Below are 27,571 nucleotides of genomic sequence, written 5' to 3'. Positions count from 1 at the left end.
TAACCCGTACGCTGACACTAACCCGCGCCCTCACACGTACGCTCCCCCTAAAGCGTTGTCGTTCCCTCACCTGGACCCTAAACCGTCCCCGTCCCCTAACCCTAACCCTAGCCCGAACCCTAACCCTAACCCTTCCCCGAAGCCTGACCCTCACCTGTCCCTTAATACTAACCCGTACGCTGACACTAACCCGCGCCCTCACACATACGCTCCCCCTAAAGCGTTGTCGTACCCTCACCTGGACCCTAAACCGTCCCCGTCCCCTAACCCTAACCCTAGCCCGAACCCTAACCCTAACCCTTCCCCGAAGCCTGACCCTCACCCGTCCCCTAATCCTAACCCGTACGCTGACACTAACCCGCGCCCTCACACGTACGCTCCCCCTAAAACGTTGTCGTGCCCTCACCTGGACCCTAAACCGTCCCCGTCCCCTAACCCTAACCCTAGCCCGAACCCTAACCCTAACCCTTCCCCGAAGCCTGACCCTCACCCGTCCCCTAATCCTAACCCGTACGCTGACACTAACCCGCGCCCTCACACGTACGCTCCCCCTAAAGCGTTGTCGTGCCCTCACCTGGATCCTAAACCGTCCCCGTCCCCTAACCCTAACCCTAGCCCGAACCCTAACCCTAACACTTCCCCGAAGCCTGACCCTCACCCGTCCCCTAATCCTAACCCGTACGCTGACACTAACCCGCGCCCTCACACGTACGCTCCCCCTAAAGCGTTGTCGTACCCTCACCTGGACCCTAAACCGTCCCCGTCCCCTAACCCTAACCCTAGCTCGAACCCAAACCCTAAACCTTCCCCGAAGCCTGACCCTCACCCGTCCCCTAATCCTAACCCGTACGCTGACACTAACCCACGCCCTCACACGTACGCTCCCCCTAAAGCGTTGTCGGGCCCTCACCTGGACGCTAAACGGTCCCCGTCCCCTAACCCTAACCCTAGCCCGAACCCTAACCCTAACCCTTCCCCGAAGCCTGACCCTCACCCGTCCCCTAATCCTAACCCGTACGCTGACACTAACCCGCGCCCTCACATGTACGCTCCCCCTAAAGCGTTGTCGTACCCTCACCTGGACCCTAAACCGTCCCCGTCCCCTAACCCTAACACTAGCCCGAACCCTAACCCTAACCCTTCCCGAAGCCTGACCCTCACCCGTCCCCTAATCCTAACCCGTACGCTGACACTAACCCGCGCCCTCACATGTACGCTCCCCCTAAAGCGTTGTCGTACCCTCACCTGGACCCTAAACCGTCCCCGTCCCCTAACCCTAACACTAGCCCGAACCCTAACCCTAACCGTTCCCCGAAACCTGACCCTCACTCGTCCCGTAATCCTAACCCGTACGCTGACACGCACCCGCGCCCTCACACGTACGCTCCCCCTAAAGCGTTGTCGAACCCTCACCTGGACCCTAAACCGTCCCCGTCCCCTAACCCTAACCCTAGCCCGAACCCTAACCCTAACCCTTCCCCGAAGCCTGACCCTCACCCGTCCCCTAATCCTAACCCGTACGCTGACACTAACCCGCGCCCTCACACGTACGCTCCCCCTAAAGCGTTGTCGTACCCTCACCTGGACCCTAAACTGTCCCCGTCCCCTAACCCTAACCCTAGCCCGAACCCTAACCCTAACCCTTCCCCGAAGCCTGACCCTCACCCGTCCCCTAATCCTAACCCGTACGCTGACACTAACCCGCGCCCTCACACGTACACTCCCCCTAAAGCGTTGTCGTACCCTCACCTGGACCCTAAACCGTCCCCGTCCCCTAACCCTAACCCTAGCCCGAACCCTAACCCTAACCCTTCCCCGAAGCCTGACGCTCACCCGTCCCCTAATCCTAACCCGTACGCTGACACTAACCCGCGCCCTCACACGTACGCTCCCCCTAAAGCGTTGTCGTGCCCTCACCTGGACCCTAAACCGTCCCTGTCCCCTAACCCTAACCCTAGCCCGAACCCTAACCCTAACCCTTCCCCGAAGCCTAACCCTCACCCGTCCCCTAATCGTAACCCGTACGCTGACACTAACCCGCGCCCTCACACGTACGCTCCCCCTAAAGCGTTGTCGTACCCTCACCTGGACCCTAAACCGTCCCCGTCCCCTAACCGTAACCCGAACCCTAACCCTAACCCTTCCCCGAAGCCTGACCCTCACCCGTCCCCTAATCCTAACCCGTACGCTGACACTAACCCGCGCCCTCACACGTACGCTCCCCCTAAAGCGTTGTCGTGCCCTCACCTGGACCATAAACCGTCCCCATCCCCTAACCCTAACCCTAGCCCGAACCATAACCCTAACTCTTCCCCGAAGCCTGACCCTCACCCGTCCCCTAATCCTAACCCGTACGCTGACACTAACCCGCGCCCTCACACGTACGCTCCCCCTAAAGCGTTGTCGTGCCCTCACCTGGACCCTAAACCGTCCCCGTCCCCTAACCCTAACCCTAGCCCGAACCCTAACCCTAACCCTTCCCCGAAGCCTGAGGCTCACCCGTCCCCTAATCCTAACCCGTACGCTGACACTAACCCGCGCCCTCACACGTACGCTCCCCCTAAAGCGTTGTCGTGCCCTCACCTGGACCCTAAAACGTCCCTGTCCCCTAACCCTAACCCTAGCCCGAACCCTAACCCTAACCCTTCCCCGAAGCCTGACCCTCACCCGTCCCCTAATCGTAACCCGTACGCTGACACTAACCCGCGCCCTCACACGTACGCTCCCCCTAAAGCGTTGTCGTACCCTCACCTGGACCCTAAACCGTCCCAGTCCCCTAACCGTAACCCGAACCCTAACCCTAACCCTTCCCCGAAGCCTGACCCTCACCCGTCCCCTAATCCTAACCCGTACGCTGACACTAACCCGCGCCCTCACACGTACGCTCCCCCTAAAGCGTTGTCGTGCCCTCACCTGGACCATAAACCGTCCCCATCCCCTAACCCTAACCCTAGCCCGAACCATAACCCTAACTCTTCCCCGAAGCCTGACCCTCACCCGTCCCCTAATCCTAACCCGTACGCTGACACTAACCCGCGCCCTCACACGTACGCTCCCCCTAAAGCGTTGTCGTGCCCTCACCTGGACCCTAAACCGTCCCCGTCCCCTAACCCTAACCCTAGCCCGAACCCTAACCCTAACCCTTCCCCGAAGCCTGACGCTCACCCGTCCCCTAATCCTAACCCGTACGCTGACACTAACCCGCGCCCTCACACGTACGCTCCCCCTAAAGCGTTGTCGTGCCCTCACCTGGACCCTAAACCGTCCCTGTCCCCTAACCCTAACCCTAGCCCGAACCCTAACCCTAACCCTTCCCCGAAGCCTAACCCTCACCCGTCCCCTAATCGTAACCCGTACGCTGACACTAACCCGCGCCCTCACACGTACGCTCCCCCTAAAGCGTTGTCGTACCCTCACCTGGACCCTAAACCGTCCCCTTCCCCTAACCGTAACCCGAACCCTAACCCTAACCCTTCCCCGAAGCCTGACCCTCACCCGTCCCCTAATCCTAACCCGTACGCTGACACTAACCCGCGCCCTCACACGTACGGTCCCCCTAAAGCGTTGTCGTGCCCTCACCTGGACCATAAACCGTCCCCATCCCCTAACCCTAACCCTAGCCCGAACCATAACCCTAACTCTTCCCCGAAGCCTGACCCTCACCCGTCCCCTAATCCTAACCCGTACGCTGACACTAACCCGCGCCCTCACACGTACGCTCCCCCTAAAGCGTTGTCGTGCCCTCACCTGGACCCTAAACCGTCCCCGTCCCCTAACCCTAACCCTAGCCCGAACCCTAACCCTAACCCTTCCCCGAAGCCTGACCCTCACCCGTCCCCTAATCCTAACCCGTACGCTGACACTAACCCGCGCCCTCACACGTACGCTCCCCCTAAAGCGTTGTCGTGCCCTCACCTGGACCCTAAACCGTCCCCGTCCCCTAACCCTAACCCTAGCCCGAACCCTAACCCTAACCCTTCCCCGATGCCTGAACCTCATCCGTCCCCTAATCCTAACCCGTACGCTGACACTAACCCGCGCCCTCACACGTACGCTCCCCCTAAAGCGTTGTCGTGCCCTCACCTGGATCCTAAACCGTCCCCGTCCCCTAACCCTAACCCTAGCCTGAACCCTAACCCTAACCCTTCCCCGAAGCCTGACCCTCACCCGTCCCCTAATCCTAACCCGTACGCTGACACTAACCCGCGCTCTCACACGTACGCTCCCCCGAAAGCGTTGTCGTACCCTCACCTGGACCCTAAACCTTCCCCGTCCCCTAACCCTAACCCTAGCCCGAACCCTAACCCTAACCCTTCCCCGAAGCCTGACCCTCACCCGTCCCCTAATTCTAACCCGTACGCTGACACTAACCCGCGCCCTCACACGTACGCTCCCCCTAAAGCGTTGTCGTACCCTCACCTGGACCCTAAACCGTCCCCGTCCCCTAACCCTAACCCTAGCCCGAACCCTAACCCTAACCCTTCCCGAAGCCTGACCCTCACCCGTCCCCTAATCCTAACCCGTACGCTGACACTAACCCGCGCCCTCACACGTACGCTCCCCCTAAAGCGTTGTCGTGCCCTCACCTGGACCCTAAACCGTCCCCGTCCCCTAACCCTAACCCTAGCCCGAACCCTAACCCTAACCCTTCCCCGAAGCCTGACCCTCACCCGTCCCCTAATCCTAACCCGTACGCTGACACTAACCCGCGCTCTCACACGTACGCTCCCCCGAAAGCGTTGTCGTACCCTCACCTGGACCCTAAACCTTCCCCGTCCCCTAACCCTAACCCTAGCCCGAACCCTAACCCTAACCCTTCCCCGAAGCCTGACCCTCACCCGTCCCCTAATTCTAACCCGTACGCTGACACTAACCCGCGCCCTCACACGTACGCTCCCCCTAAAGCGTTGTCGTACCCTCACCTGGACCCTAAACCGTCCCCGTCCGCTAACCCTAACCCTAGCCCGAACCCTAACCCTAACCCTTCCCGGAAGCCTGACCCTCACCCGTACCCTAATCCTAACCCGTACGCTGACACTAACCCGCGCCCTCACACGTACGCTCCCCCTAAAGTGTAGTCGTGCCCTCACCTGGACCCTAAACCGTCCCCGTCCCCTAACCCTAACCCTAGCCCGAACCCTAACCCTAACCCTTCCCCGAAGCCTGACCCTCACCCGTCCCCTAATCCTAACCCGTACGCTGACACTAACCCGCGCCCTCACACGTACGCTCCCCCTAAAGCGTTGTCGTGCCCTCACCTGGACCATAAACCGTCCCCATCCCCTAACCCTAACCCTAGCCCGAACCATAACCCTAACTCTTCCCCGAAGCCTGACCCTCACCCGTCCCCTAATCCTAACCCGTACGCTGACACTAACCCGCGCCCTCACACGTACGCTCCCCCTAAAGCGTTGTCGTACCCTCACCTGGACCCTAAACCGTCCCCGTCCCCTAACCCTAACCCTAGCCCGAACCCTAACCCTAACCCTTCCCCGAAGCCTGACCCTCACCCGTCCCCTAATCCTAACCCGTACGCTGACACTAACCCGCGCCCTCACACGTACGCTCCCCCTAAAGCGTTGTCGTGCCCTCACCTGGACCCTAAACCGTCCCCGTCCCCTAACCCTAACCCTAGCCCGAACCCTAACCCTAACCCTTCCCCGAAGCCTGACACTCACCCGTCCCCTAATACTAACCCGTACGCTGACACTAACCCGCGCCCTCACACGTACGCTCCCTCTAAAGCGTTGTCGTGCCCTCACCTGGACCCTAAACCGTCCCCGTCCCCTAACCCTAACCCTAGCCCGAACCCTAACCCTAACCCTTCCCCGAAGCCTGACCCTCACCCGTCCCCTAATCCTAACACGTACGCTGACACTAACCCACGCTCTCACACGTACGCTCCCCCGAAAGCGTTGTCGTACCCTCACCTGGACCCTAAACCTTCCCCGTCCCCTAACCCTAACCCTAGCCCGAACCCTAACCCTAACCCTTCCCCGAAGCCTGACCCTCACCCGTCCCCTAATTCTAACCCGTACGCTGACACTAACCCGCGCCCTCACACGTACGCTCCCCCTAAAGCGTTGTCGTACCCTCACCTGGACCCTAAACCGTCCCCGTCCGCTAACCCTAACCCTAGCCCGAACCCTAACCCTAACCCTTCCCCGAAGCCTGACCCTCACCCGTACCCTAATCCTAACCCGTACGCTGACACTAACCCGCGCCCTCACACGTACGCTCCCCCTAAAGCGTTGTCGTACCCTCACCTGGACCCTAAACCGTCCCCGTCCCCTAACCCTAACCCTAGCCCGAACCCTAACCCTAACCCTTCCCCGAAGCCTGACGCTCACCCGTCCCCTAATCCTAACCCGTACGCTGACACTAACCCGCGCCCTCACACGTACGCTCCCCCTAAAGCGTTGTCGTGCCCTCACCTGGACCCTAAACCGTCCCTGTCCCCTAACCCTAACCCTAGCCCGAACCCTAACCCTAACCCTTCCCCGAAGCCTAACCCTCACCCGTCCCCTAATCGTAACCCGTACGCTGACACTAACCCGCGCCCTCACACGTACGCTCCCCCTAAAGCGTTGTCGTACCCTCACCTGGACCCTAAACCGTCCCCGTCCCCTAACCGTAACCCGAACCCTAACCCTAACCCTTCCCCGAAGCCTGACCCTCACCCGTCCCCTAATCCTAACCCGTACGCTGACACTAACCCGCGCCCTCACACGTACGCTCCCCCTAAAGCGTTGTCGTGCCCTCACCTGGACCATAAACCGTCCCCATCCCCTAACCCTAACCCTAGCCCGAACCATAACCCTAACTCTTCCCCGAAGCCTGACCCTCACCCGTCCCCTAATCCTAACCCGTACGCTGACACTAACCCGCGCCCTCACACGTACGCTCCCCCTAAAGCGTTGTCGTGCCCTCACCTGGACCCTAAACCGTCCCCGTCCCCTAACCCTAACCCTAGCCCGAACCCTAACCCTAACCCTTCCCCGAAGCCTGAGGCTCACCCGTCCCCTAATCCTAACCCGTACGCTGACACTAACCCGCGCCCTCACACGTACGCTCCCCCTAAAGCGTTGTCGTGCCCTCACCTGGACCCTAAACCGTCCCTGTCCCCTAACCCTAACCCTAGCCCGAACCCTAACCCTAACCCTTCCCCGAAGCCTGACCCTCACCCGTCCCCTAATCGTAACCCGTACGCTGACACTAACCCGCGCCCTCACACGTACGCTCCCCCTAAAGCGTTGTCGTACCCTCACCTGGACCCTAAACCGTCCCAGTCCCCTAACCGTAACCCGAACCCTAACCCTAACCCTTCCCCGAAGCCTGACCCTCACCCGTCCCCTAATCCTAACCCGTACGCTGACACTAACCCGCGCCCTCACACGTACGCTCCCCCTAAAGCGTTGTCGTGCCCTCACCTGGACCATAAACCGTCCCCATCCCCTAACCCTAACCCTAGCCCGAACCATAACCCTAACTCTTCCCCGAAGCCTGACCCTCACCCGTCCCCTAATCCTAACCCGTACGCTGACACTAACCCGCGCCCTCACACGTACGCTCCCCCTAAAGCGTTGTCGTGCCCTCACCTGGACCCTAAACCGTCCCCGTCCCCTAACCCTAACCCTAGCCCGAACCCTAACCCTAACCCTTCCCCGAAGCCTGACGCTCACCCGTCCCCTAATCCTAACCCGTACGCTGACACTAACCCGCGCCCTCACACGTACGCTCCCCCTAAAGCGTTGTCGTGCCCTCACCTGGACCCTAAACCGTCCCTGTCCCCTAACCCTAACCCTAGCCCGAACCCTAACCCTAACCCTTCCCCGAAGCCTAACCCTCACCCGTCCCCTAATCGTAACCCGTACGCTGACACTAACCCGCGCCCTCACACGTACGCTCCCCCTAAAGCGTTGTCGTACCCTCACCTGGACCCTAAACCGTCCCCTTCCCCTAACCGTAACCCGAACCCTAACCCTAACCCTTCCCCGAAGCCTGACCCTCACCCGTCCCCTAATCCTAACCCGTACGCTGACACTAACCCGCGCCCTCACACGTACGCTCCCCCTAAAGCGTTGTCGTGCCCTCACCTGGACCATAAACCGTCCCCATCCCCTAACCCTAACCCTAGCCCGAACCATAACCCTAACTCTTCCCCGAAGCCTGACCCTCACCCGTCCCCTAATCCTAACCCGTACGCTGACACTAACCCGCGCCCTCACACGTACGCTCCCCCTAAAGCGTTGTCGTGCCCTCACCTGGACCCTAAACCGTCCCCGTCCCCTAACCCTAACCCTAGCCCGAACCCTAACCCTAACCCTTCCCCGAAGCCTGACCCTCACCCGTCCCCTAATCCTAACCCGTACGCTGACACTAACCCGCGCCCTCACACGTACGCTCCCCCTAAAGCGTTGTCGTGCCCTCACCTGGACCCTAAACCGTCCCCGTCCCCTAACCCTAACCCTAGCCCGAACCCTAACCCTAACCCTTCCCCGATGCCTGAACCTCATCCGTCCCCTAATCCTAACCCGTACGCTGACACTAACCCGCGCCCTCACACGTACGCTCCCCCTAAAGCGTTGTCGTGCCCTCACCTGGATCCTAAACCGTCCCCGTCCCCTAACCCTAACCCTAGCCTGAACCCTAACCCTAACCCTTCCCCGAAGCCTGACCCTCACCCGTCCCCTAATCCTAACCCGTACGCTGACACTAACCCGCGCTCTCACACGTACGCTCCCCCGAAAGCGTTGTCGTACCCTCACCTGGACCCTAAACCTTCCCCGTCCCCTAACCCTAACCCTAGCCCGAACCCTAACCCTAACCCTTCCCCGAAGCCTGACCCTCACCCGTCCCCTAATTCTAACCCGTACGCTGACACTAACCCGCGCCCTCACACGTACGCTCCCCCTAAAGCGTTGTCGTACCCTCACCTGGACCCTAAACCGTCCCCGTCCCCTAACCCTAACCCTAGCCCGAACCCTAACCCTAACCCTTCCCGAAGCCTGACCCTCACCCGTCCCCTAATCCTAACCCGTACGCTGACACTAACCCGCGCCCTCACACGTACGCTCCCCCTAAAGCATTGTCGTGCCCTCACCTGGACCCTAAACCGTCCCCGTCCCCTAACCCTAACCCTAGCCCGAACCCTAACCCTAACCCTTCCCCGAAGCCTGACCCTCACCCGTCCCCTAATCCTAACCCGTACGCTGACACTAACCCGCGCTCTCACACGTACGCTCCCCCGAAAGCGTTGTCGTACCCTCACCTGGACCCTAAACCTTCCCCGTCCCCTAACCCTAACCCTAGCCCGAACCCTAACCCTAACCCTTCCCCGAAGCCTGACCCTCACCCGTCCCCTAATTCTAACCCGTACGCTGACACTAACCCGCGCCCTCACACGTACGCTCCCCCTAAAGCGTTGTCGTACCCTCACCTGGACCCTAAACCGTCCCCGTCCGCTAACCCTAACCCTAGCCCGAACCCTAACCCTAACCCTTCCCGGAAGCCTGACCCTCACCCGTACCCTAATCCTAACCCGTACGCTGACACTAACCCGCGCCCTCACACGTACGCTCCCCCTAAAGTGTAGTCGTGCCCTCACCTGGACCCTAAACCGTCCCCGTCCCCTAACCCTAACCCTAGCCCGAACCCTAACCCTAACCCTTCCCCGAAGCCTGACCCTCACCCGTCCCCTAATCCTAACCCGTACGCTGACACTAACCCGCGCCCTCACACGTACGCTCCCCCTAAAGCGTTGTCGTGCCCTCACCTGGACCATAAACCGTCCCCATCCCCTAACCCTAACCCTAGCCCGAACCATAACCCTAACTCTTCCCCGAAGCCTGACCCTCACCCGTCCCCTAATCCTAACCCGTACGCTGACACTAACCCGCGCCCTCACACGTACGCTCCCCCTAAAGCGTTGTCGTACCCTCACCTGGACCCTAAACCGTCCCCGTCCCCTAACCCTAACCCTAGCCCGAACCCTAACCCTAACCCTTCCCCGAAGCCTGACCCTCACCCGTCCCCTAATCCTAACCCGTACGCTGACACTAACCCGCGCCCTCACACGTACGCTCCCCCTAAAGCGTTGTCGTGCCCTCACCTGGACCCTAAACCGTCCCCGTCCCCTAACCCTAACCCTAGCCCGAACCCTAACCCTAACCCTTCCCCGAAGCCTGACCCTCACCCGTCCCCTAATACTAACCCGTACGCTGACACTAACCCGCGCCCTCACACGTACGCTCCCTCTAAAGCGTTGTCGTGCCCTCACCTGGACCCTAAACCGTCCCCGTCCCCTAACCCTAACCCTAGCCCGAACCCTAACCCTAACCCTTCCCCGAAGCCTGACCCTCACCCGTCCCCTAATCCTAACACGTACGCTGACACTAACCCACGCTCTCACACGTACGCTCCCCCGAAAGCGTTGTCGTACCCTCACCTGGACCCTAAACCTTCCCCGTCCCCTAACCCTAACCCTAGCCCGAACCCTAACCCTAACCCTTCCCCGAAGCCTGACCCTCACCCGTCCCCTAATTCTAACCCGTACGCTGACACTAACCCGCGCCCTCACACGTACGCTCCCCCTAAAGCGTTGTCGTACCCTCACCTGGACCCTAAACCGTCCCCGTCCGCTAACCCTAACCCTAGCCCGAACCCTAACCCTAACCCTTCCCCGAAGCCTGACCCTCACCCGTACCCTAATCCTAACCCGTACGCTGACACTAACCCGCGCCCTCACACGTACGCTCCCCCTAAAGTGTAGTCGTGCCCTCACCTGGACCCTAAACCGTCCCCGTCCCCTAACCCTAACCCTAGCCCGAACCCTAACCCTAACCCTTCCCCGAAGCCTGAGGCTCACCCGTCCCCTAATCCTAACCCGTACGCTAACACTAACCCGCGCCCTCACACGTACGCTCCCCATAAAGCGTTGTCGTGCCCTCACCTGGACCCTAAACCTTCCCCGTCCCCTAACCCTAACCCTAGCCCGAACCCTAACCCTATCCCTTTCCCGAAGCCTGACCCTCACCCGTCCCCTAATCCTAACCCATACGCTGACAATAACCCGCGCCGTCACACGTACGCTACCCCTAAAGCGTTGTCGTGCCCTCACCTGGACCCTAAACCTTCCCCGTCCCCTAACCCTAACCCTAGCCCGAACCCTAACCCTATCCCTTTCCCGAAGCCTGACCCTCACCCGTCCCCTAATCCTAACCCGTACGCTGACACTAACCCGCGCCCTCACACGTACGCTACCCCTAAAGCATTGTCGTGCCCTCACCTGGACCCTAAACCGTCCCCGTCCCCTAACCCTAACCCTAGCCCGAACCCTAACCCTAACCCTTCCCCGAAGCCTGACCCTCACCCGTCCCCTAATCCTAACCCGTACGCTGACACTAACCCGCGCCGTCACACGTACGCTCCCCCTAAAGCGTTGTCGTTCCCTCACCTGGACCCTAAACCGTCCCCGTCCCCTAACCCTAACCCTAGCCCGAACCCTAACCCTAACCCTTCCCCGAAGCCTGACCCTCACCCGTCCCCTAATACTAACCCGTACGCTGACACTAACCCGCGCCCTCACACGTACGCTCCCCCTAAAGCGTTGTCGTACCCTCACCTGGACCCTAAACCGTCCCCGTCCCCTAACCCTAACCCTAGCCCGAACCCTAACCCTAACACTTCCCCGAAGCCTGACCCTCACCCGTCCCCTAATCCTAACCCGTACGCTGACACTAATCCACGCCCTCACACGTACGCTCCCCCTAAAGCGTTGTCGTGCCCTCACCTGGACCATAAACCGTCCACGTCCCCTAACCCTAACCCTAGCCCGAACCCTAACCCTAACCCTTCCCCGAAGCCTGACCCTCACCCGTCCCCTAATCCTAACCCGTACGCTGACACTAACCCGCGCCCTCACATGTACGCTCCCCCTAAAGCGTTGTCGTACCCTCACCTGGACCCTAAACCGTCCCAGTCCCCTAACCCTAACCCTAGCCCGAACCCTAACCCTAACCCTTCCCGAAGCCTGACCCTCACCCGTCCCCTAATCCTAACCCGTACGCTGACACTAACCCGCGCCCTCACACGTACGCTCCCCCTAAAGCGTTGTCGTGCCCTCACCTGGACCCTAAACCGTCCCCGTCCCCTAACCCTAACCCTAGCCCGAACCCTAACCCTAACCCTTCCCCGAAGCCTGACCCTCACCCGTCCCCTAATCCTAACCCGTACGCTGACACTAACCCGCGCCCTCACACGTACGCTCCCCCTAAAGCGTTGTCGTACCCTCACCTGGACCCTAAACCGTCCCCGTCCCCTAACCCTAACCCTAGCCCGAACCCTAACCCTAACCCTTCCCCGATGCCTGAACCTCACCCGTCCCCTAATCCTAACCCGTACGCTGACACTAACCCGCGCCCTCACACGTACGCTCCCCCTAAAGCGTTGTCGTGCCCTCACCTGGACCCTAAACCGTCCCCGTCCCCTAACCCTAACCCTAGCCCGAACCCTAACCCTAACCCTTCCCCGAAGCCTGACCCTCACCCGTCCCCTAATCCTAACCCGTACGCTGACACTAACCCGCGCCCTCACACGTACGCTCCCCCAAAAGCGTTGTCGTGCCCTCACCTGGATCCTAAACCGTCCCCGTCCCCTAACCCTAACCCTAGCCCGAACCCTAACCCTAACACTTCCCCGAAGCCTGACCCTCACCCGTCCCCTAATCCTAAACCGAACGCTGACACTAACCCGCGCCCTCACACGTACGCCCCCCTAAAGCGTTGGCGTACCCTCACCTGGACCCTAAACCGTCCCCGTCCCCTAAACCTAACCCTAGCCCGAACCCTAACCCTAACCCTTCCCCGAAGCCTGACCCTCACCCGTCCCCTAATCCTAACCCGTACGCTGACACTAACCCGCGCCCTCACACGTACGCTCCCCCTAAAGCGTTGTCGTACCCTCATCTGGACCCTAAAGCGTCCCCGTCCCCTAACCCTAACCCTAGCCCAAACCCTAACCCTAACCCTTCCCCGAAGCCTGACCCTCACCCGTCCCCTAATCCTAACCCGTACGCTGACACTAACCCGCGCCCTCACACGTACGCTCCCCCTAAAGCGTTGTCGTACCCTCACCTGGACCCTAAACCGTCCCCGTCCCCTAACCCTAACCCTAGCCCGAACCCTAACCCTAACCCTTCCCCGAAGCCTGACCCTCACCCGTCCCATAATTCTAACCCGTACGCTGACACTAACCCGCGCCCTCACACGTACGCTCCCCCTAAAGCGTTGTCGTGCCCTCACCTGGACCCTAAACCGTCCCCGTCCCCTAACCCTAACCCTAGCCGGAACCCTAACCCTAACCCTTCCCCGAAGCCTGACCCTCACCCGTCCCCTAATCCTAACCCGTACGCTGACACTAACCCGCGCCCTCACACGTACGCTCCCCCTAAAGCGTTGTCGTGCCCTCACCTGGACCCTAAACCGTCCCCGTCCCCTAACCCTAACCCTAGCCTGAACCCTAAACCTAACCCTTCCCCGAAGCCTGACCCTCACCCGTCCCCTAATCCTAACCCGTACGCTGACACTAACACGCAACCTCACACGTACGATTCCCATAAAGCGTTGTCGTACCCTCACCTGGACCCTAAACCGTCCCCGTCCCCTAACCCTAACCCTAGCCCGAACCCTAACCCTAACCCTTCCCCGAAGCCTGACTCTCACCCGTCCCCTAATCCTATCCCGTACGCTGACACTAACCCGTGCCCTCACACGTACGCTCCCCATAAAGCGTTGTCGTGCCCTCACCTGGACCCTAAACCTTCCCCGTCCCCTAACCCTAACCCTAGCCCGAACCCTAACCCTATCCCTTTCCCGAAGCCTGACCCTCACCCGTCCCCTAATCCTAACCCGTACGCTGACACTAACCCGCGCCCTCACACGTACGCTCCCCCTAAAGCGTTGTCGTACCCTCACCTGGACCCTAAACCGTCCCCGTCCCCTAACCCTAACCCTAGCCCGAACCATAACCCTAACCCTTTCCCGAAGCCTGACCCTCACCCGTCCCCTAATCCTAACCCGAACGCTGACACTAACCCGCGTCCTCACACGTACGCTCCCCCTGAAGCGTTGTCGTACCCTCACCTGGACCCTAAACCGTCCCCGTCCCCTAACCCTAACCCTAGCCCGAACCCTAACCCTAACACTTCCTCGAAGCCTGACCCTCACCCGTCCCCTAATCCTAACCCGTACGCTGACACTAACCCGCGCCCTCACACGTACGCTCCCCCTAAAGCGTTGTCGTGCCCTCACCTGGACCTTAAACCGTCCCCGTCCCCTAACCCTAACCCTAGCCCAAACCCTAACCCTAACCCTTCCCCGATTCCTGACCATCACCCGTCCCCTAATCCTAACCCGTACGCTGACACTAACCCGCGCCCTCACACGTACGCTCCCCCTAAAGCGTTGTCGTGCCCTCACCTGGACCCTAAACCGTCCCCGTCCCCTAACCCTAACCCTTCCCCGAAGCCTGACCCTCACCCGTCCCCTAATCCTAACCCGTACGCTGACACTAACCCGCGCTCTCACACGTACGCTCCCCCGAAAGCGTTGTCGTACCCTCACCTGGACCCTAAACCTTCCCCGTCCCCTAACCCTAACCCTAGCCCGAACCCTAACCCTAACCCTTCCCCGAAGCCTGACTCTCACCCGTCCCCTAATTCTAAACCGTACGCTGACACTAACCCGTGCCCTCACACGTACGCTCCCCCTAAGGCGTTGTCGTGCCCTCACCTGGACCCTAAACCGTCCCCGTCCGCTAACCCTAACCCTAGCCCGAACCCTAACCCTAACCCTTCCCCGAAGCCTGACCCTCACCCGTACCCTAATCCTAACCCGTACGCTGACACTAACCCGCGCCCTCACACGTACGCTCCCCCTAAAGTGTAGTCGTGCCCTCACCTGGACCCTAAACCGTCCCCGTCCCCTAACCCTAACCCTAGCCCAAACCCTAACCCTAACCCTTCCCCGAAGCCTGACCCTCACCCGTCCCCTAATCCTAACCCGTACGCTGACACTAACCCGCGCCCTCACACGTACACTCCCCCTAAAGCGTTGTCGTGCCCTCACCTGGACCATAAACCGTCCCCGTCCCCTAACCCTAACCCTAGCCCGAACCATAACCCTAACTCTTCCCCGAAGCCTGACCCTCACCCGTCCCCTAATCCTAAACCGTACGCTGACACTACCACGCGCCCTCACACGTACGCTCCCCCTAAAGCGTTGTCGTACCCTCACCTGGACCCTAAACCGTCCCCGTCCCCTAACCCTAACCCTAGCCCGAACCCTAACCCTAACCCTTCCCCGAAGCCTGACCCTCACCCGTCCCCTAATACTAACCCGTACGCTGACACTAACCCGCGCCCTCATACGTACGCTCCCCCTAAAGCGTTGTCGTGCCCTCACCTGGACCCTAAACCGTCCCCGTCCCCTAACCCTAACCCTAGCCCGAACCCTAACCCTAACCCTTCCCCGAAGCCTGACCCTCACCCGTCCCCTAATCCTAACCCGTACGCTGACACTAACCCACGCCCTCACACGTACGCTCCCCCTAAGGCGTTGTCGTGCCCTCACCTGGACCCTAAACCGTCCCCGTCCCCTAACCCTAACCCTAGCCCGAACCCTAACCCTAACCCTTCCCCGAAGCCTGACCCTCACCCGTCCCCTAATCCTAACCCGTACGCTGACACTAACCCGCGCCCTCACACGTACGCTCCCCCTAAAGCGTTGTCGTGCCCTCACCTGGACCCTAAACCGTCCCCGTCCCCTAACCCTAGCCCGAACCCTAACCCTAACCCTTCCCCGAAGCCTGACCCTCAGCCGTCCCCTAATCCTAACCGGAAGCTGACACTAACCCGCGCCCTCACACGTACGCTCCCCCTAAAGCGTTGTCGTGCCCTCACCTGGATCCTAAACCGTCCCCGTCCCCTAACCCTAACCCTAGCCCGAACCCTAACCCTAACCCTTCCCCGAAGCCTGACCCTCACCCGTCCCCTAATCCTAACCCGTACGCTGACACTAACCCGCGCCCTCACACGTACGCTCCCCCTGAAGCGTTGGCGTACCCTCACCTGGACCCTAAACCGTCCCCGTCCCCTAACCCTAACCCTAGCCCGAACCCTAACCCTAACCGTTCCCCGAAGCCTGACCCTCACTCGTCCCGTAATCCTAACCCGTACGCTGACACGCACCCGCGCCCTCACACGTACGCTCCCCCTAAAGCGTTGTCGTACCCTCACCTGGACCCTAAACCGTCCCCGTCCCCTAACCCTAACCCTAGCCCGAACCCTAACCCTAACCCTTCCCCGAAGCCTGACCCTCACCCGTCCCCTAATCCTAACCCGTACGCTGACACTAACCCGCGCCCTCACACGTACGCTCCCCCTAAAGCGTTGTCGTACCCTCACCTGGACCCTAAACCGTCCCCGTCCCCTAACCCTAACCCTAACCCAAACCCTAACCCTAACCCTTCCCCGAAACCTGACCCTCACCCGTCCCCTAATCCTAACCCGTACGCTGACACTAACCCGCGCCCTCACACGTACACTCCCCCTAAAGCGTTGTCGTACCCTCACCTGGACCCTAAACCGTCCCCGTCCCCTAACCCTAACCCTAGCCCGAACCCTAACCCTAACCCTTCCCCGAAGCCTGACCCTCACCCGTCCCCTAATCCTAACCCGTACGCTGACACTAACCCGCGCCCTCACACGTACGCTCCCCCTAAAGCGTTGTCGTGCCCTCACCTGGACCCTAAACCGTCCCTGTCCCCTAACCCTAACCCTAGCCCGAACCCTAACCCTAACCCTTCCCCGAAGCCTGACCCTCACCCGTCCCCTAATCGTAACCCTAAAGCGGACACTAACCCGCGCCCTCACACGTACGCTCCCCCTAAAGCGTTGTCGTACCCTCACCTGGAACCTAAACCGTCCCCGTCCCCTAACCCTAACCCTAGCCCGAACCCTAACCCTAACCCTTCCCCGAAGCCTGACCCTCACCCGTCCCCTAATCCTAACCCGTACGCTAACACTAACCCGCGCCCTCACACGTACGCTCCCCGTAAAGCGTTGTCGTACCCTCACCTGGACCCTAAACCGTCCCAGTCCCCTAACCCTAACCCTAGCCCGAACCCTAACCCTAACCCTTCCCGAAGCCTGACCCTCACCCGTCCCCTAATCCTAACCCGTACGCTGACACTAACCCGCGCCCTCACACGTACGCTCCCCCTAAAGCGTTGTCGTGCCCTCACCTGGACCCTAAAGTGTCCCCGTCCCCTAACCCTAACCCTAGCCCGAACCCTAACCCTAACCCTTCCCCGAAGCCTGACCCTCACCCGTCCCCTAATCCTAACCCGTACGCTGACACTAACCCGCGCCCTCACACGTATGCTCCCCCTAAAGCGTTGTCGTGCCCTCACCTGGACCCTAAACCGTCCCCGTCCCCTAACCCTAACCCTAGCCCGAACCCTAACCCTAACCCTTCCCCGAAGCCTGACCCTCACCCGTCCCCTAATACTAACCCGTACGCTGACACTAACCCGCGCCCTCACACGTACGCTCCCCCTAAAGCGTTGTCGTGCCCTCACCTGGACCCTAAACCGTCCCCGTCCCGTAACCCTAACCCTAGCCCGAACCCTAACCCTAACCCTTCCCCGAAGCCTGACCCTCACCCGTCCCCTAATCCTAACCCGTACGCTGACACTAACCCGCGCTCTCACACGTACGCTCCCCCTAAAGCGTTGTCGTACCCTCACCTGGACCCTAAACCGTCCCCGTCCGCTAACCCTAACCCTAGCCCGAACCCTAACCCTAACCCTTCCCCGAAGCCTGACCCTCACCCGTACCCTAATCCTAACCCGTACGCTGACACTAACCCGCGCCCTCACACGTACGCTCCCCATAAAGTGTAGTCGTGCCCTCACCTGGACCCTAAACCGTCCCCGTCCCCTAACCCTAACCCTAGCCCGAACCCTAACCCTAACCCTTCCCCGAAGCCTGACCCTCACCCGTCCCCTAATCCTAACCCGTACGCTGACACTAACCCGCGCCCTCACACGTACGCTCCCCCTAAAGCGTTGTCGTGCCCTCACCTGGACCCTAAACCGTCCCCGTCCCCTAACCCTAACCCTAGCCCGAACCATAACCCTAACTCTTCCCCGAAGCCTGACCCTCACCCGTCCCCTAATCCTAAACCGTACGCAGACACTACCACGCGCCCTCACACGTACGCTCCCCCTAAAGCGTTGTCGTACCCTCAACTGGACCCTAAACCGTCCCCGTCCCCTAACCCTAACCCTAGCCCGAACCCAACCCTAACCCTTCCCCGAAGCCTGACCCTCACCCGTCCCCTAATCCTAACCCGTACGCTGACACTAACCCGCGCCCTCACACGTACGCTCCCCCTAAAGTGTTGTCGTGCCCTCACCTGGACCCTAAACCGTCCCCGTCCCCTAACCCTAACCCTAGCCCGAACCCTAACACTAACCCTTCCCCGAAGCCTGACCCTCACCCGTCCCCTAATACTAACCCGTACGCTGACACTAACCCGCGCCCTCATACGTACGCTCCCCCTAAAGCGTTGTCGTGCCCTCACCTGGACCCTAAACCGTCCCCGTCCCCTAACCCTAACCCTAGCCCGAACCCTAACCCTAACCCTTCCCCGAAGCCTGACCCTCACCCGTCCCCTAATCCTAACCCGTACGCTGACACTAACCCGCGCCCTCACACGTACGCTCCCCCTAAGGCGTTGTCGTGCCCTCACCTGGACCCTAAACCATCCCCATCCCCTAACCCTAACCCTAGCCCGAACCCTAACCCTAACCCTTCCCCGAAGCCTGACCCTCACCCGTCCCCTAATCCTAACCGGAAGCTGACACTAACCCACGCCCTCACACGTACGCTCCCCCTAAAGCGTTGTCGTGCCCTCACCTGGATCCTAAACCGTCCCCGTCCCCTAACCCTAACCCTAGCCCGAACCCTAACCCTAACCCTTCCCCGAAGCCTGACCCTCACCCGTCCCCTAATCCTAACCCGTACGCTGACACTAACCCGCGCCCTCACACGTACGCTCCCCCTAAAGCGTTGGCGTACCCTCACCTGGACCCTAAACCGTCCCCGTCCCCTAACCCTAACCCTAGCCCGAACCCTAACCCTAAGCGTTCCCCGAAGCCTGACCCTCACTCGTCCCGTAATCCTAACCCGTACGCTGACACGCACCCGCGCCCTCACACGTACGCTCCCCCTAAAGCGTTGTCGTACCCTCACCTGGACCCTAAACCGTCCCCATCCCCTAACCCTAACCCTAGCCCGAACCCTAACCCTAACCCTTCCCCGAAGCCTGACCCTCACCCGTCCCCTAATCCTAACCCGTACGCTGACACTAACCCGCGCCCTCACACGTACGCTCCCCCTAAAGCGTTGTCGTACCCTCACCTGGACCCTAAACCGTCCCCGTCCCCTAACCCTAACCCTAACCCAAACCCTAACCCTAACCCTTCCCCGAAACCTGACCCTCACCCGTCCCCTAATCCTAACCCTTACGCTGACACTAACCCGCGCCCTCACACGTACACTCCCCCTAAAGCGTTGTCGTACCCTCACCTGGACCCTAAACCGTCCCCGTCCCCTAACCCTAACCCTAGCCCGAACCCTAACCCTAACCCTTCCCCGAAGCCTGACCCTCACCCGTCCCCTAATCCTAACCCGTACGCTGACACTAACCCGCGCCCTCACACGTACGCTCCCCCTAAAGCGTTGTCGTGCCCTCACCTGGACCCTAAACCGTCCCTGTCCCCTAACCCTAACCCTAGCCCGAACCCTAACCCTAACCCTTCCCCGAAGCCTGACCCTCACCCGTCCCCTAATCCTAACCCGAAAGCGGACACTAACCCGCGCCCTCACACGTACGCTCCCCCTAAAGCGTTGTCGTACCCTCACCTGGAACCTAAACCGTCCCCGTCCCCTAACCCTAACCCTAGCCCGAACCCTAACCCTAACCCTTCCCCGAAGCCTGACCCTCACCCGTCCCCTAATCCTAACCCGTACGCTAACACTAACCCGCGCCCTCACACGTACGCTCCCCCTAAAGCGTTGTCGTGCCCTCACCTGGACCCTAAACCGTCCCCGTCCCCTAACCCTAACCCTAGCCCGAACCCTAACCCTAACCCTTCCCAGAAGCCTGACTCTCACCCGTCCCCTAATCCTAACCCGTACGCTGACACTAACCCGCGCCCTCACACGTACGCTCCCCATAAAGCGTTGTCGTGCCCTCACCTGGACCCTAAACCTTCCCCGTCCCCTAACCCTAACCCTAGCCCGAACCCTAACCCTATCCCTTTCCCGAAGCCTGACCCTCACCCGACCCCTAATCCTAACCCGTACGCTGACACTAACCCGCGCCCTCACACGTACGCTCCCCCTAAGGCGTTGTCGTGCCCTCACCTGGACCCTAAACCGTCCCCGTCCCCTAACCCTAACCCTAGCCCGAACCCTAACCCTAACCCTTCCCCAAAGCCTGACCCTCACCCGTCCCCTAATCCTAACCCGTACGCTGACACTAACCCACGCCCTCACACGTACGCTCCCCCTAAAGCGTTGTCGGGCCCTCACCTGGACGCTAAACGGTCCCCGTCCCCTAACCCTAACCCTAGCCCGAACCCTAACCCTAACCCTTCCCCGAAGCCTGACCCTCACCCGTCCCCTAATCCTAACCCGTACGCTGACACTAACCCGCGCCCTCACACGTACGCTCCCCCGAAAGCGTTGTCGTACCCTCACCTGGACCCTAAACCTTCCCCGTCCCCTAACCCTAACCCTAGCCCGAACCCTAACCCTAACCCTTCCCCGAAGCCTGACCCTCACCCGTCCCCTAATACTAACCCGTACGCTGACACTAACCCGCGCCCTCACACGTACGCTCCCCCTAAAGCGTTGTCGTGCCCTCACCTGGACCCTAAACCGTCCCCGTCCCCTAACCCTAACCCTAGCCCGAACCCTAACCCTAACCCTTCCCCGAAGCCTGACCCTCACCCGTCCCCTAATCCTAACCCGTACGCTGACACTAACCCGCGCCCTCACACGTACGCTCCCCCTAAAGTGTTGTCGTGCCCTCACCTGGACCCTAAACCGTCCCCGTCCCCTAACCCTAACCCTAGCCCGAACCCTAACACTAACCCTTCCCCGAAGCCTGACCCTCACCCGTCCCCTAATACTAACCCGTACGCTGACACTAACCCGCGCCCTCATACGTACGCTCCCCCTAAAGCGTTGTCGTGCCCTCACCTGGACCCTAAACCGTCCCCGTCCCCTAACCCTAACCCTAGCCCGAACCCTAACCCTAACCCTTCCCCGAAGCCTGACCCTCACCCGTCCCCTAATCCTAACCCGTACGCTGACACTAACCCGCGCCCTCACACGTACGCTCCCCCTAAGGCGTTGTCGTGCCCTCACCTGGACCCTAAACCGTCCCCGTCCCCTAACCCTAACCCTAGCCCGAACCCTAACCCTAACCCTTCCCCGAAGCCTGACCCTCACCCATCCCCTAATCCTAACCCGTACGCTGACACTAACCCGCGCCCTCACACGTACGCTCCCCCTAAAGCGTTGTCGTGCCCTCACCTGGACCCTAAACCGTCCCCGTCCCCTAACCCTAGCCCGAACCCTAACCCTAACCCTTCCCCGAAGCCTGACCCTCACCCGTCCCCTAATCCTAACCGGAAGCTGACACTAACCCACGCCCTCACACGTACGCTCCCCCTAAAGCGTTGTCGTGCCCTCACCTGGATCCTAAACCGTCCCCGTCCCCTAACCCTAACCCTAGCCCGAACCCTAACCCTAACCCTTCCCCGAAGCCTGACCCTCACCCGTCCCCTAATCCTAACCCGTACGCTGACACTAACCCGCGCCCTCACACGTACGCTCCCCCTAAAGCGTTGGCGTACCCTCACCTGGACCCTAAACCGTCCCCGTCCCCTAACCCTAACCCTAGCCCGAACCCTAACCCTAAGCGTTCCCCGAAGCCTGACCCTCACTCGTCCCGTAATCCTAACCCGTACGCTGACACGCACCCGCGCCCTCACACGTACGCTCCCCCTAAAGCGTTGTCGTACCCTCACCTGAACCCTAAACCGTCCCCATCCCCTAACCCTAACCCTAGCCCGAACCCTAACCCTAACCCTTCCCCGAAGCCTGACCCTCAACCGTCCCCTAATCCTAACCCGTACGCTGACACTAACCCGCGCCCTCACACGTACGCTCCCCCTAAAGCGTTGTCGTGCCCTCACCTGGACCCTAAACCGTCCCTGTCCCCTAACCCTAACCCTAGCCCGAACCCTAACCCTAACCCTTCCCCGAAGCCTGACCCTCACCCGTCCCCTAATCCTAACCCGTACGCTGACACTAACCCGCGCCCTCACACGTACGCTCCCCCTAAAGCGTTGTCGTACCCTCACCTGGAACCTAAACCGTCCCCGTCCCCTAACCCTAACCCTAGCCCGAACCCTAACCCTAACCCTTCCCCGAAGCCTGACCCTCACCCGTCCCCTAATCCTAACCCGTACGCTAACACTAACCCGCGCCCTCACACGTACGCTCCCCCTAAAGCGTTGTCGTGCCCTCACCTGGACCCTAAACCGTCCCCGTCCCCTAACCCTAACCCTAGCCCGAACCCTAACCCTAACCCTTCCCAGAAGCCTGACTCTCACCCGTCCCCTAATCCTAACCCGTACGCTGACACTAACCCGCGCCCTCACACGTACGCTCCCCATAAAGCGTTGTCGTGCCCTCACCTGGACCCTAAACCTTCCCCGTCCCCTAACCCTAACCCTAGCCCGAACCCTAACCCTATCCCTTTCCCGAAGCCTGACCCTCACCCGACCCCTAATCCTAACCCGTACGCTGACACTAACCCGCGCCCTCACACGTACGCTCCCCCTAAGGCGTTGTCGTGCCCTCACCTGGACCCTAAACCGTCCCCGTCCGCTAACCCTAACCCTAGCCCGAACCCTAACCCTAACCCTTCCCCAAAGCCTGACCCTCACCCGTCCCCTAATCCTAACCCGTACGCTGACACTAACCCACGCCCTCACACGTACGCTCCCCCTAAAGCGTTGTCGGGCCCTCACCTGGACGCTAAACGGTCCCCGTCCCCTAACCCTAACCCTAGCCCGAACCCTAACCCTAACCCTTCCCCGAAGCCTGACCCTCACCCGTCCCCTAATCCTAACCCGTACGCTGACACTAACCCGCGCCCTCACACGTACGCTCCCCCGAAAGCGTTGTCGTACCCTCACCTGGACCCTAAACCTTCCCCGTCCCCTAACCCTAACCCTAGCCCGAACCCTAACCCTAACCCTTCCCCGAAGCCTGACCCTCACCCGTCCCCTAATACTAACCCGTACGCTGACACTAACCCGCGCCCTCACACGTACGCTCCCCCTAAAGCGTTGTCGTGCCCTCACCTGGACCCTAAACCGTCCCCGTCCCCTAACCCTAACCCTAGCCCGAACCCTAACCCTAACCCTTCCCCGAAGCCTGACCCTCACCCGTCCCCTAATCCTAACCCGTACGCTGACACTAACCCGCGCCCTCACACGTACGCTCCCCCTAAGGCGTTGTCGTGCCCTCACCTGGACCCTAAACCGTCCCCATCCCCTAACCCTAACCCTAGCCCGAACCCTAACCCTAACCCTTCCCCGAAGCCTGACCCTCACCCGTCCCCTAATCCTAACCCGTACGCTGACACTAACCCGCGCCCTCACACGTACGCTCCCCCTAAAGCGTTGTCGTGCCCTCACCTGGACCCTAAACCGTCCCCGTCCCCTAACCCTAACCCTAGCCCGAACCCTAACCCTAACCCTTCCCCGATGCCTGAACCTCACCCGTCCCCTAATCCTAACCCATACGCTGACACTAACCCGCGCCCTCACACGTACGCTCCCCCTAAAGCGTTGTCGTGCCCTCACCTGGACCCTAAACCGTCCCCGTCCCCTAACCCTAACCCTAGCCCGAACCCTAACCCTAACCCTTCCCCGAAGCCTGACCCTCACCCGTCCCCTAATCCTAACCCGTACGCTGACACTAACCCGCGCCCTCACACGTACACTCCCCCTAAAGCGTTGGCGTACCCTCACCTGGACCCTAAACCGTCCCCGTCCCCTAACCCTAACCCTAGCCCGAACCCTAACCCTAACCGTTCCCCGAAGCCTGACCCTCACTCGTCCCGTAATCCTAACCCGTACGCTGACACGCACCCGCGCCCTCACACGTACGCTCCCCCTAAAGCGTTGTCGTACCCTCACCTGGACCCTAAACCGTCCCCGTCCCCTAACCCTAACCCTAGCCCGAACCCTAACCCTAACCCTTCCCCGAAGCCTGACCCTCACCCGTCCCCTAATCCTAACCCGTACGCTGACACTAACCCGCGCCCTCACACGTACGCTCCCCCTAAAGCGTTGTCGTACCCTCACCTGGACCCTAAACCGTCCCCGTCCCCTAACCCTAACCCTAGCCCAAACCCTAACCCTAACCCTTCCCCGAAGCCTGACCCTCACCCGTCCCCTAATCCTAACCCGTACGCTGACACTAACCCGCGCCCTCACACGTACACTCCCCCTAAAGCGTTGTCGTACCCTCACCTGGACCCTAAACCGTCCCCGTCCCCTAACCCTAACCCTAGCCCGAACCCTAACCCTAACCCTTCCCCGAAGCCTGACCCTCACCCGTCCCCTAATCCTAACCCGTACGCTGACACTAACCCGCGCCCTCACACGTACGCTCCCCCTAAAGCGTTGTCGTGCCCTCACCTGGACCCTAAACCGTCCCTGTACCCTAACCCTAACCCTAGCCCGAACCCTAACCCTAACCCTTCCCCGAAGCCTGACCCTCACCCGTCCCCTAATCGTAACCCGAAAGCGGACACTAACCCGCGCCCTCACACGTACGCTCCCCCTAAAGCGTTGTCGTACCCTCACCTGGAACCTAAACCGTCCCCGTCCCCTAACCCTAACCCTAGCCCGAACCCTAACCCTAACCCTTCCCCGAAGCCTGACCCTCACCCGTCCCCTAATCCTAACTCGTACGCTAACACTAACCCGCGCCCTCACACGTACGCTCCCCCTAAAGCGTTGTCGTGCCCTCACCTGGACCCTAAACCGTCCCCGTCCCCTAACCCTAACCCTAGCCCGAACCCTAACCCTAACCCTTCCCAGAAGCCTGACTCTCACCCGTCCCCTAATCCTAACCCGTACGCTGACACTAACCCGCGCCCTCACACGTACGCTCCCCATAAAGCGTTGTCGTGCCCTCACCTGGACCCTAAACCTTCCCCGTCCCCTAACCCTAACCCTAGCCCGAACCCTAACCCTATCCCTTTCCCGAAGCCTGACCCTCACCCGTCCCCTAATCCTAACCCGTACGCTGACACTAACCCGCGCCCTCACACGTACGCTCCCCCTAAGGCGTTGTCGTGCCCTCACCTGGACCCTAAACCGTCCCCGTCCCCTAACCCTAACCCTAGCCCGAACCCTAACCCTAACCCTTCCCCAAAGCCTGACCCTCACCCGTCCCCTAATCCTAACCCGTACGCTGACACTAACCCGCGCCCTCACACGTACGCTCCCCCTAAAGCGTTGTCGTGCCCTCACCTGGACCCTAAACCGTCCCCGTCCCCTAACCCTAACCCTAGCCCAAACCCTAACCCTAACCCTTCCCCGAAGCCTGACCCTCACCCGTCCCCTAATTCTAACCCGTACGCTGACACTAACCCGCGCCCTCACACGTACGCTCCCCCTAAACCGTTGTCGTACCCTCACCTGGACCCTAAACCGTCCCCGTCCGCTAACCCTAACCCTAGCCCGAACCCTAACCCTAACCCTTCCCCGAAGCCTGACCCTCACCCGTACCCTAATCCTAACCCGTACGCTGACACTAACCCGCGCCCTCACACGTACGCTCCCCCTAAAGTGTAGTCGTGCCCTCACCTGGACCCTAAACCGTCCCCGTCCCCTAACCCTAACCCTAGCCCGAACCCTAACCCTAACCCTTCCCCGAAGCCTGACCCTCACCCGTCCCCTAATCCTAACCCGTACGCTGACACTAACCCGCGCCCTCACACGTACGCTCCCCCTAAAGCGTTGTCGTGCCCTCACCTGGACCATAAACCGTCCCCATCCCCTAACCCTAACCCTAGCCCGAACCATAACCCTAACTCTTCCCCGAAGCCTGACCCTCACCCGTCCCCTAATCCTAACCCGTACGCTGACACTAACCCGCGCCCTCACACGTACGCTCCCCCTAAAGCGTTGTCGTACCCTCACCTGGACCCTAAACCGTCCCCGTCCCCTAACCCTAACCCTAGCCCGGACCCTAACCCTAACCCTTCCCCGAAGCCTTACCCTCACCCGCCCCCTAATCCTAACCCGTACGCTGACACTAACCCGCGCCCTCACACGTATGCTCCCCCTAAAGCGTTGTCGTGCCCTCACCTGGACCCTAAACCGTCCCCGTCCCCTAAACCTAACCCTAGCCCGAACCCTAACCCTAACCCTTCCCCGAAGCCTGACCCTCACCCGTCCCCTAATACTAACCCGTACGCTGACACTAACCCGCGCCCTCACACGTACGCTCCCCCTAAAGCGTTGTCGTGCCCTCACCTGGACCCTAAACCGTCCCCGTCCCGTAACCCTAACCCTAGCCCGAACCCTAACCCTAACCCTTCCCCGAAGCCTGACCCTCACCCGTCCCCTAATCCTAACCCGTACGCTGACACTAACCCGCGCTCTCACACGTACGCTCCCCCGAAAGCGTTGTCGTCCCCTCACCTGGACCCTAAACCTTCCCCGTCCCCTACCCTAACCCTAGCCCGAACCCTAACCCTAACCCTTCCCCGAAGCCTGACCCTCACCCGTCCCCTAATCCTAACCCGTACGCTGACACTAACCCGCGCCCTCACACGTACGCTCCCCCTAAAGCGTTGTCGTGCCCTCACCTGGACCCTAAACCGTCCCCGTCCCCTAACCCTAACCCTAGCCCGAACCCTAACCCTAACCCTTCCCCGAAGCCTGACCCTCACCCGTCCCCTAATCCTAACCCGTACGCTGACACTAACCCGCGCCCTCACACGTACGCTCCCCCTAAAGCGTTGTCGTGCCCTCACCTGGATCCTAAACCGTCCCCGTCCCCTAACCCTAACCCTAGCCCGAACCCTAACCCTAACACTTCCCCGAAGCCTGACCCTCACCCGTCCCCTAATCCTAACCCGTACGCTGACACTAACCCGCGCCCTCACACGTACGCTCCCCCTAAAGCGTTGGCGTACCCTCACCTGGACCCTAAACCGTCCCCGTCCCCTAAACCTAACCCTAGCCCGAACCCTAACCCTAACCCTTCCCCGAAGCCTGACGCTCACCCGTCCCCTAATCCTAACCCGTACGCTGACACTAAACCACGCCCTCACACGTACGCTCCCACTAAAGCGTTGTCGTACCCTCACCTGGACCCTAAACCGTCCCCGTCCCCTAACCC

The sequence above is a fragment of the Pseudorca crassidens genome, chromosome 14 (assembly GCF_039906515.1).
Source record: "Pseudorca crassidens isolate mPseCra1 chromosome 14, mPseCra1.hap1, whole genome shotgun sequence".
Lineage (NCBI taxonomy): Eukaryota > Metazoa > Chordata > Mammalia > Artiodactyla > Delphinidae > Pseudorca > Pseudorca crassidens.
This window is presented reverse-complemented; position numbering follows the sequence as displayed.